The following is a 13188-nucleotide window of genomic DNA, read 5'->3' on the forward strand; positions in this document are numbered from 1 at the left end:
AGTTCGTTTAACGATGCGATCAGATCTATTTGTATTTGTCTTTGTTTGAGTTTCTTAATTAAGTTTTAATCTTTCCTTGTATGGTCCTTATGTGATCTTAAGTTGCTAATTTCGTTTAAATGATTATAGAAAATTACTAATTATATATTTAATTTACGATTCTGATTATAAATCTTTATTGTAATTGAGATATTTCTTGTTTTGAATAAAATTAATTGCTTTTATAAATTAAAAAAATAAGAAGAAGAAAATATAGACCAAGAGATTTAGGTGAGCTTTCGTTTTCATATTTTTTTCAAAATGCTTTGTAGTTTAAATCACGAAACAAAAATGATAAATTCTCGAGGTTAATAGGATCTCAAACATCAATAACAATGGTGAGTTCACCTCAAAGCCGTTTTATGAAGATAGATTTATTCTAAGCTTAGGTGAAGATAATGATGATGGTGATGTATTGAGGTTTAGGATTTGTTGAGATTTAAGGGAATGTGAGTTAAAGACTTTAATAATGATAATATGGTTGAAAGTGATGATGAAACGTTAAAATAACCATAAAAATGATAATGGTGACTTTTTGTATGAAAAAAGAGATCAAAGAAAAAACATTGAGCATGTAACAAAAGATGACTCTCATATATTTTTTACTATCTTTTTATAATGTTATATTTGTTCTAATCCTATAATTTGATATAATTTTAAATTTTAACAATTTTTTTCTTATAATTTTTTAAACTTTTAAAAAAATTTGATAGAAGAAGCTAGTTTTATTAGAATATGAAATATTCTAAATTGCAATAAATGTTTACGATCATAAAGATAAACTAACTACATAACTAGGACATTTTTCTATTACCATTAATACAAAAACTAGTCATTTGAGATCACATAAGGACCATATAAGGAAAATAAAAAATTTAACAAAGAAGCTCGAACAAAAGATAGATATGAATATATCTATTCACATCAACAAAGAACTACAAAATATGATAAAACTACTGAAAGATCACCAACAAATCACAAATCACAATCAAGCAAAGTAAAAAAATTGTTCACATATTCAAATCCAATGTGAGGGTCAAAAGAAGAGAAGATAAATATGATACCAAATAAGCATCATCTTAATTGGTTGTGGTAATGTAAAATCCAATCATGAGAAAAGATAAATTAAAATAACGATCAAATGACCGAAAACATACCAATAAAAAAGAGGTAAATGTATCATAAAGGCAAAGAAAATCGTGTAAATAAAGATCTTTAAAAAATTTAAAATTGTTATTTTAATGATTTCTATTCATTTAAACATCAAAGAGAAACGGCCTTGTTATTTGAACTTAAAAAAAATTAACACAAAGATAGAAGTTAGGTAAAAGAGTAGGGGATGCTTTGTTCATTTCATAGTTTATCTCTCAGCCCTTTACTTGGTCGATGTGGGAATAAATTAAATTTCTTATATTCTTGGTTTTGAAGCAACAATTACAGTGCAAGCCCCCATGAAGAATATTTCAGAGAAACAACGTTTATATTTGAAGCCTTATTCTTACACATTGATTACTAAAGAAAGAGCCGTCATTCCCTGTTGATGCCTTCCCTGTACATTACGTTATACTTCCTTCTTTTTAGAGGGAAAAAAACACTACCCTACATTCCCTGGTTCATTCATAAAATTAATGGTTGTTTTGAATACATGAACAATATCATAACTATTTTAAAACTTTTAATAGTTAGGGATTCAATAAAACAATATCCTATAATTAAAGGACTATTTTATAACTTTCAAAATAACACTCTATATTTGTACGCTTTATCCTAAATTTAATAACTCAATTCAATGACTAGTGTCATGGTTACATGGAGATAGTGGCATTAAAAACACGACAAAGTGAACCTACGCGTGAGTAAACAAGGCAAGACTGCAAGTTGTTTAGTTTCAGTAAGAGTTGTTTTATGTTTAGATGTTTGATGTTCTTGTTTAGTTTATTGGGTTTTTATTATTTTATTACAACATTACTAATTTCATTTTTATTTGTTGTGTGTGCATATAATGTAAAATTGGGGATGAGATTGAATTTGCCAACCAAGAGTGAGAAAGGGATCGAAGGAAAGTGGTAGAGCAGAGGCAGGACAGCTATTGCATGCTCTGCATGGGAGTCACTGCGTTTCATGTAAGTTTTAAAAGTAGGCTAAAATAAAAAAATACTTTATTTTATATTAGATGAATTCAAATAATTCATCTTTCTGTTCCAAAAGGAATTCAAACATATTTCCTGTATTGAAATAATATTTTGATCTATATCATAAATACATAAGTAGATAAGAAACAAATTTGTATTACGATAAATTAAATATAAATAAAAATCTATATTTACTTTTAATATACAAATGGTGAAATTTTTTCAACACACAAATTTTTAATATTAGTAATTTATTTATTTGGTTTTCTGACATTTATTTTCCTTCATGTTTATCCAACGTAATTGTTTTTCTCATTTACCATCCTCAACGACCGCCCACCCTACTTTCTCTCTCGCTTTTAAAAGATAATAATAAATTAACCTTTTTCTACGTTTACTTTTTTTTTTAATTTTATTCTTACTATTATGGATGATTCTTTTACTCTAGATGAGTAGCGATGAGCACAACTAACGACGAACATCATTAATTTAATTTTTAAAAATTAAATTTTAAAGGATCCAACGTACAATTATAAATTAGTTAAAATTTAAAGATAAATTATTTAAAATAAAGGGTAAATTATACCAGTGACCACCTAACTATTATCCCTTTTGATTTTGACCAATGTTTTCAAACTTTTGTCAATCATATCACTCAACAATTTAAATGCATTCAATTAAGCCACTTGCCGTTAATATTTAAAGGAGAAGCTGATGTGGCAGTTAAAATATTTAGTGTAATTACACATTTAGTCATTGCTACTTATATATTCTATCAATTTGATCCTAATTTTAATAAATTAAAATAAATTTAACCTTAAAATCTTTAATTATAAAATATTTTAAAATTTACGATATATTCTATATTTATAACGAAACAAATTTTTTACTAGAAATTCTATTTAACTGCCATAAATGAACAAAATCTTTGTTCATATTCTCCCATCTTTAAAAGTTGTTCATATACAAATTTAACGTTTTAAAATTGATCGAGATTCAATTTTGCAAAATCTCCACCAATAAGGGCATATATTAATGTTTGTAGTTCACGTGTGTGAAGTGATTTTGAAAATTATGCTTACTTGGCACATTTTTGAAAGATGATGTGTACTTTTTTAAAGGGTTAATTTAATTTTTGGTCCCTTGTCTAGAAAACTTAGTCCATTTTTATACCTGTCAAGATAACAAAAAGATCAAAAAAAAAAGTGTCCGACTTTGAAAACCATTTAAAGTGTCCGACATGACAAGGTTCCATCCGAACTGCTGAAACTAGTTGAAAACGTCCCAAATTGATTCGACAATTAATTGCAACCCCAGCCCAATTCGTTGAAATCGACTGAAATTTAAAAATGAGAAAATAACCTCAGTGACCGAAAATTTCTTATAATATACGATTTTGATTAACTTTTTTTTCGATTTACCAAAATGACCAACAAAATCGCAATGCGATCTCTAAATCGCAACGCGATCTCCAGTATCGCAAATCAATTTCCAATTCGTAACGCGATTTTGACTATCGCAACGCGATTCTGACTATCGCAACGTGATAATACATAATCGCAACGCGATTCTGACTATCGCAACGCGATTTTGAATATCGCAACGCGATAATACAAAATCGCAATGCGATTTTCAAAGCGCCATTAGTATCGCAACGCGTATTTTATTTTCAAATTCCAAACACGAATATTAATACATCCCGTAATCGCAACTCTTAACCTAAAAACCTAAATCACAACTCAGTCTCATCTCATTTCTCACTCTCTATGGCGACATCGTCCCCATCTCCGACGAAATCCATCCCCATCTCCGACGAAATCTGTCTATCTCCATCTCTCAGAGCCACCCTCATAATCATTCACGATCAGAAATGAAAAATCAACCAAATCAACCACCGAGGGTTTGTTTTTTTAATTATTTTTATTTTGAAATTTTTGCATTATTATTAGGTTTTTCATATTGAAATTGATGATAAGTTTACTGGTAATTTCAATAATAGATTAACCATTTCACTTAGATTGCTTATTAAATTCATTCGATTGCTGCCAATACTGCTAAACTGTTTAGTATTTGGCCCTGTAAAGTTAGTATTTGTCTTTGTTTTGTCTTTTGGTTGAAGTAATGCAATTCATTCAAGTTTCAATTTTAGTCAATGACTATTTGAAACCGAGGATTGCAACGCGAAATGAAAATCGCAACGATAGTCAAATTCGCGTTGCGATAGTCATTTTCGTGTTGCGATTTTCATTTTGCGTTGCGATTATCTCGTTGCGATAGTCAAATTCGCGTTGCGATAGTCATTTTCGTGTTGCGATTTTAAGTTTTAGAAACTATTATTATTCTGCAAATTAAAACTTGAATGAATTGCATTACTTCAACAAAAAAACAAAGACAAATACGAAATTCACAGTGTTGCAAATTTAAGTTTGAAGAATAAACTACTACTACTCTTTATTGTTTTTGGTATATCTTCACAGTGTAGTTTTTAATCTAACTTGGTATGTTTATTGTTTTTGTAGAACTTTTTTTCGGCTCAATTGACCTTAAGGAATAAAATAATCCTAGTCACTACAATTGCATCGAAGCTTTCACATGTACAAAGAACATTGTTTGAGGATACTTGCTTCGGGCCATGGCTGAAAGTACAACATCCGGGTGGAGATGCTATGTTGACCCATTTGTGGTTTCAGACCATGACTAGCGATCTACCCGAGAGTATAAAATGTGGTAATGAAGAGATATGGTTTCATTTTCAACCGGCGTATACGTGTTTTGGGAGGGAGGAGTTTTGCTTAATCACTGGTCTACGCTTTGGACACGATGATGTAGGTCGATACACTAGTCATATTACCCGCCCATCATGGTTATCCTGGGTTTTTCTTGAGCTGTCAATGGAGAAGCCGAATTTATACGTCGATGACTTGACGAGATTATTGAATAAGAAAGATGGTTTTACTCGGATGGATGACGTCGATGTTGTCCGAGTATGCCTTTTAGTACTTTTGCATGCCGGCTTTTTAGGCAGAGAGGCCAGACAACCTATTCCTAAGGACCTAATATTATTGGTAGAGGACCTAAATGCATGGAACACGTTTCCATGGGGTTCGTATCTATGGAAAGCTACCTGGAATAAGTTGTCGTATGCCTTTGATGACCGTAAAAGTTTGCGTGTCGATGGTTCCAAATACACTTTGTCAGGCTTTATTTGGGCCTTTAAGGTAAGAATTTCTATATAATGTTTCCAAAATTATAATTAATTATTTAACAATTACTAATGTTTGTGTATTATATTGTTTTTGTAGATTTGGATATTTGAGGCTTTTCCCGACATGCAGTCATATGCATTAAAAACTTCAAATGATATTCCTAGAGCTATTTCTTGGAAGAGAAAACGACGGCTGTTGATTTGGGAAGAGTTACTACGGTATACGACAATAAATGATGTAAGTTAACACAAATACTACCATATATATAAACAAGTTATTACTAATACACGTTTAACTTTGTTTGAGCTTTTATATTGTTAGAGGCCAACACTCCATTACAGAGGCTGACACCCACGGAGGCTGAGCTTGCCACTGATTGGTGGCAAGCTAGTAAGCATTTTTTTGATGGCACGGATTATGAGCAGCCTCCACTTCGAGAGCCATCACCTCACCCAGAGCCATCACCTGATCGACCACACTATATACCTCTACAACGAGAGCCATCACCTATTCCGTCACATCATCGAGCCTCTTCTCCACCATCACCTCATGATAGGCGACCGGCAAAGATGCCACGACATTTATCTCCCTGTTCTCCACCTCCACGGGATGAGTTAGGGGAGTTACGTGATGAGGTCAATGCCTTGCGTGAGGAGGTCGGTACTTTACGCGATGACAATGGTGCATGGCGTGACGAGGTATCTACTTTACGTGGTGAGGTAGCGGCTCTACGTGAGATGGTAGCATCGTTGCAGAATCAGGTTCATACTCTACGCAACGAGGTAAGTTTAAGATTTTTTATATTTAACTTGATTTACTCGTAATTTCACTTAGATTAACCATTTCACTTAGATTGCTTAGTAAATTCATTCGGTTGTTACCAATACTGCTAAACAGTTCTAAAATAACCCTGTGAAGTTAGTATTTGTCTTTGTTTTGTCTTTTGGTTGAAGTAATGCAATCCATTCAAGTTTCAATTTGCAGAAGGAGAATAGTCGCAACACGAAACTTAAATCACAACGCAAAAAAACTATCGCAACGCGAAGTTGACTATCGTAACGGGATAATCGCAATGCGAAATAAAAATCGCAACGTGAAAATCGCAATATGAAAATGACTATCGTAACGCGAATTTAGTTTCGCGTTGCGATTTTTATTTCGCATTGCGATTATCCCGTTGCGATAGTCATTTCGCGTTGCGATAGTTATTTTCGCGTTGCGATTTAAGTTTCATGTTGCGATTTTAAGTTTCAAAAACTATTCTTCTTCTGCAAATTGAAACTTGAATGGATTGGATTACTTCAACCAAAAGACAAAGACAAATACTAACTTCACAGTGTTGCAAATTTAAGTTTCAAGAATAAACTACTACTCTTTATGTTGTCCTTGAACATGCACTAAACCTATATGTTGTTCTTTTAAATGTTTATAAGTGCTTACTTCCGGAATGTTATCTGATGCATTTTGTGAACTATGATAGAATAATGACTTGGGTGAATACCTTGCAAGTTTGAAACATATTTGTCTTTGTTTTCACTGTTTAATATCATGTCTGTTTATTTACTGATTTATGTATTAATTTATTTTTAGCGGCCGATAAGGTGGATGCTTTACGTTGGGTTTTTCTTGCACGACGGGGTTTACACATCAGACGGCGTACACGTGCCATTACGTCTCCGTTCACCCCAACAGTGCGAAGACTCCGTAAGAAGAAGCCCAACTCACCTGTCATCGTTCAAGAGGCCTCTCCTATCGTTCAAGAGGTCCCTATCATCCCTCAAGAGTCCCCTCCCACCGTTCAAGAGGCCCTTGTCATCGTTGAAGAGGTCCCTCCCACCATTCAAGAGCCTGATTCATACGGCGTAATATGTCGAATTATTGAGAAACCCCCTCACGTACCGGACATGATGGATGAATGTTGGTTTTCGTATGAGTTATCGGCCAGTACCATTCCGGCAGATGAAGTGGAGAGAAAAAACGATGATATGCATTTATTGATTTATCGGTCTTGGTAGGGTGTGTTATTAGGGGTTGAAGACAAATGCTATTTCGATGGTGGGTAAGTCTTATATTTCTTCTTATATTTCATTTTGATTAATTTTTTTTAAATTTATGTAATTCACTAATATATGTTTTTTTTGTAAAACAACATATTGATGCATGGGTGTCACGTCTTCTAATAGTAAGAAAATTGAAGAAAAATAAAAAAATACGCGATATACAATTATGCCGACGTCTTTTCACGTAGTTCACTTGAAGAATCAACGACATGAATCATATGTGTTGGCTAATGGACAAGCTAAACTTTATCCTGCATAGTGGGAGGTCGATAAGGTTAGTATTTATTTTTTTAAAATATTTTAAAGGTGTTCATAAATAAGTGCACAATTTGAATTATTACTTATGATTGTAGGTGTTTATCCTTGTTTTGGAACGTACGCATTGGCTTCTCGTCGAGCTTCAGCTCCCATCCCTGAAGACAATAGTATATGACACATGATAAATTATATATCATTGTGTGATTTGAGAGATATTATTAAGGGATGGAGCTCTGATTTGGCTAAATTCTTGGATGTGATTAATTATTGGACTTATTATGGAAACAAGAAGCCAAAGAAGTTCAATGTTACAGTTATCAGAGACGAGACCGCGCCACAACAAACCCCGGAAGCCAGAGGGGATTGTGGTCCTCTCGTATACATGTGCTAGGAGCGTTTGACGACAGGAAGTACACAGTTTCTACCTCCCACCGATAGAGATAGAGGTGCAGTAGGCTTGTGGTTTCGGCATTTTATGGCTAGAGCGATATATGCGAGACGCTGCCTACCTGCATCCGCGTTATGAAAGTGTCCATAAAAATTTGTAAGTCAAATGCAAGTGTTGTTAAGTACCTAGAATTCAATAATAATTTGTTGTTTGTTGGTTTTAGATGTGTAGAAAGTGTTATTTGAGCAAATGTTTGGTTTCTGCAGGTTAATCCTGAAGTGAGCTGCGTGAAATTGATGTATGAGTGCATAAACAACTGTCTGGGGTACACTTTTTTTATTGTTTAATTGATTCTTAAAATTCTGATTTGTTTAATTGATGAGGAAAATAAGAATTATTATCATTTTTTGCTTGTTTAATTGATTTATAAAAATTGATTTGTAAAAGTTGATTTGTTTAATATTGATGTGTAAATAATTCTTATTTGTCCTTGTTTAATTGATTGAAATGTAAAAGTTGATTTGTTGATTTCAATATGCATCATATTGAAGGCAAAAGACCTGTTGAATGTACACTTTCGCAACGCTAAACTCAAAATAATGCGAAAGCCAAAATCGCAACGCGAAAGTCAATTCGTGTTGTAATAGTCTAATACGCTTTGCGATTTTCTTGTTGCGATAGTCAAATACCCATTGCGATAATCAAATTTGCGTTGCGATAGTCAAATTCGCGTTGATTTTCTCGTTGCGATAGTCAAATACCCGTTGCGACAATCAAATTCGCGTTGCGATAGTCAAATTCGCGTTGCGATAGTCAAATTCGCGTTGTGATTTTTGCATTGCGATAGTCATATTCGCGCTGCGATTTTTGAGTTGCGATAGTCAAATTCACGTTGCGATATTCAAATGAATGTGTAATAAGTGATAACAACTGAACATATCATAGCAATGTTCAAACTCAAGTTACTAATACATACCTAACTGAAAATGTTAAAAGTTTACACATAAAATACACATAATAGTCAAATTCGCGTTGCGATATTCAAATGAATGTGTAATAAGTGATAACAACTGAACAGATCATAGAAATGTTCAAACTCAAGTTACTAATACATGCCTAACTGAAAATGTTAAAAGTTTACACATAATACAACATTTGCATTTAAAAACCACCTAAGTTAATAGTCCCAAAAGGTGAAGCCGGTTGTGATTGGGATTTTGATTGCGATATTGATTGCTTTTTTCTTGACACCATATGAGCTTTGGATTTTGATGAGGATCCATATTTTGGTAGAGGAAAAGATGATTGTGATGGCACTGGTGATCCACATGTCAACCTTGTATGACCACTTTCCTTGCACTGACTACATGTCGATCTCTTCTTCTCTTCACCCTTAGACGGTATACGATCGTGACTTTTTGGTCGGATATGTAGCCTTCTGGCCATGGCTAGTGGCAAAACTATTTGTAAGTCATCTGGTATGTCCCACTCAGAAGGATGTGGAATAAGGTAGATAATCTCGGCATAAGTCTGTCGATATACTTCTGTAGTATAGCAATCCATAGCGTATGCGCTTGAATCATCTTGGTTTAGATGAATAGCAACTTTTATAATATGCCCACATGGATAACTAGATGTTTGCCATTTCATAAACTACACGTCTTTGCATTTAGATCGACAAGCCCATTTAAGTTATTATCCAGTACTTCAAACAAAGTGTTTGAACATGGTTCAACTCTCCATGACGTTGACTTCACAACACGTTTCGTTATATTTTTTTCAGTCCATGGTGTAACACGATGTTCCAATGTTCCTGTAAATTTAAATAAATAATACTTAGTAAAATATATGATAAGTTACGAATTTAAAGAAATAATACCTGCATGGTTTCTTTTCTTGTAGTACCATTGTTGAATACAGGCTCAAAAAAACTCCATTAACATAGTAATGGGTAATTTTCGGGAATGACGACTTAGAGCGTTGATTGATTCTGCACTATTAGACGTCATGAAACCATATCTTGCTCCAAGTTGATGTACTCTTGACCATCTTTCAAACCCGACATCTTCTAGTGTTTGAGCACACTGAGGCAAAACACGTCTTAAACAATTTATATGCTTATTAAAATCCACTTCCCGATAAGCTTTTACAGCCTTCCAGTATGTCCATTTGTGATTTTTTATACCAGCAGACCTTGATTTTATATTTCTATATAAATGAACACCACAAAGTCCATAAAAAGCATCTGGAAAACACCTTCTAACAGCGTTGTCAATTGAGTTTGCCCTATCGGATATGATTTTCAGATTGCTAATAGGACCTATGAAATCCCTAAGATGCCCATAAACCATGTCCATGAATCAGAGGTTTCAGATTTGCCAACCCCGTAAGCTATTGGCAGTATCCCATTGTTAGCATCCATGGCTACTGCTAATAAGTTTACTCCAAGATATCGACCTTTTAAATGTGCTCTGTCAACTATAATAACTGGACGCATGCAAGTAATAAACGAACGAATCTACAAAATTATATACACAAGAAATATAATCATTTAAATGTGAAATGCATGTAATTAACAAAAATGAGTCAACAAAATTATATTGATTTACTAACCGCAACACCAATGGTGATAAACAGCAACTCAAAGCGTCCATCTCTATCTGTTTTGATATGAGTTACCGACCCAGGATTTTTCAGCTTTAAATTGTGACAATAAGCCGACAGTTGGGCAAACAATGCTTCTGGCGACCCCCTCAACAATTCCAAGGCATAACATTTGGCTCTCCAAGCTTGAGAATATGAGATACTAATCTTGAACCGAGCATTCATGTCAGTCATAATTTCATATCCCCGATATACCCTGCCATTCAAAAACATTAACTCAGCCAGAAAACCACCCAACACCTTTTTGTTTGCCTGTCTATGGTGAGGAAAAACTTGGGTTCTTGAACATGTATGTTTATCAATAAAAGTCCTAACTTGAAACATTTTGCAATCTTTTATCCTCTTTGTAATCATACGCCACGTACAGTTTTTGTCAATCATACACCTTGTTTCGAAACGATCTTTGCTTGATTTGTTAACTTTTAGTTGATAGCCATCTTCCATACATTTCGTATGCAAAGCTACCTTCAAGTCTTTCTTTGTATCAAAACAATCTTCTTTCTTGATACGAATAATTTTTGTGTAACAATCAACTGCTATTTTTACAAACTTTTCTTCCTGTATCTGAAGTAATTCTGGCATATTCCAGTTATACTCCCGTGGCATTTTCTTCGGGGACTTTTCTTCGGGGATTTCTTCTTCTTCTTTTTCTTCTTCAGGGTTATATGAATTACAGAAAGGATGTTCAACATGTTCATTCACAGTCGTAACTTCCTCCTCATTATCATCAACAACATCTTCCTCGGCAGCGACTATTTCATCATCAAAATTCGGGTATTGACCAATATCAAAATCATTACACGCAGGGTCTGTTTCTTCTTCTGAAACATCATCAAAATCTGAGTATTGACCAAGATCAAACTCCGGATATTGACCAAGATCAAATTTCAAATACCGACTAGTACTCACAATTTTTTCTGTTGGCTCATCATCGTCTAACTGGTTAATACAAAAACCGGAATTTGGTGCTGAAAGTTGATTGGGATTTGGATTAGGGAAAGGTTGTGGGTTTTGAGATTGTGTTTGGTATTGGAAATGTGGGGAAACAAAATTTGCTTGGTGATGAAATTGTGGTCGAACCATTAAATTTTGAGCACCATAAACTGGGGTTGAAAAACTTAGTTGATTACTACCCGCTACTGACCCAACTTCACTACTTCTAGGTTCAACAACATACAATGTAACATCATCTTGCGAAACACTAATGTAAGCAATGAATCGTTCAACATCTTCATTGTCGGTTAACAAATAAACTTTACATTTTCTCTGATAAGATAGCCTAAATCCACTTAAGGGCTCTAAATTCAATTTATTTGCAACACGTAACATTAGAGTTTCATAAGTTAACTTTTTTAATGACAATTTTAGTTGAAGATTCATGGGTAAAGGCATATATTGTAAAACACCATGAACATTCTCCCATGACCCTCCAAAACACAAATCTATCCAAACATGATCAACATTAGATGATTTCATTATTGTAAATTAATTTACTAAACAAACGAGCTGCGAAACTAAAACCTGTTGCCGGATGGGGAATGATGTCGTTGGATATAGGAACGGATGTCGCCGGGGAGAGTGATAGATGGAGATGGAATGAGTTGCGATTTAGGGATTTAGGTTATGAGTTGTTTCTGCTGCGTAGTTATATACCCAAAACATTTGTGTTGCGAAACTAAAACCTGTTGCGAATTTGAAATTCAGTGTTGCGACAGTCAGAATCGCGTTGCGATTATGTATTATCGCGTTGCGATAGTCAGAATCGCGTTGCGATTTACATATTCGCATTGCGATAGTCAAAATCGCGTTGCGAATCTGGAAATTGATTTGCTATACTGGAGATCGCGTTGCGATTTAGAGATCGCATTGCAATTTTGTTGGTCATTTTGGTAAATCGAAAAAAAGTTGGTCAAAATCGTATATTATAAGGAATTTAAGGTCACTGAGGTTATTTTCTCTTTAAAAATATATAATATGTTGTACCTTTTAAAATCTTTTAAAATTAAAGTTTTGAGGGATAAATTTATTTTAATTTATTAAAATTAAGAGCAAATTAATAGAATATATAAGTAACAGTGACCAAATGTATAATTATACCAAATATTTTAATTCCCAAATCAGTTTCTCCGTTAAATATTAATGGCAAGTGGCTTAATTTAATGTATTTAAGTAGTTGAGTGACCATGTTGACAAAATTTCAAAAATATTGGTCAAAATGAAAAGAGACAATAATTAAATTGTCACTGGTATAGTTTACCTTTTATTTTAAATAATTTATCTTTAAATTTTTAATTAATTTATAATTATACGTTGTATCATTTAGAATTTAATTTTTATAAATTAAATTAATAATATTCGTCGAGCGCTTTAGAGTTTTTCTACTATTATTTCTTAGTATATTGTTTGTGAAATCATTGTACATGTTTCAATTTCCCAGCTTT

This window comes from Hibiscus syriacus, unplaced genomic scaffold (assembly GCF_006381635.1).
Source record: "Hibiscus syriacus cultivar Baekdansim isolate YM2019G1 unplaced genomic scaffold, ASM638163v2 tig00111253_pilon, whole genome shotgun sequence".
NCBI lineage: Eukaryota > Viridiplantae > Streptophyta > Magnoliopsida > Malvales > Malvaceae > Hibiscus > Hibiscus syriacus.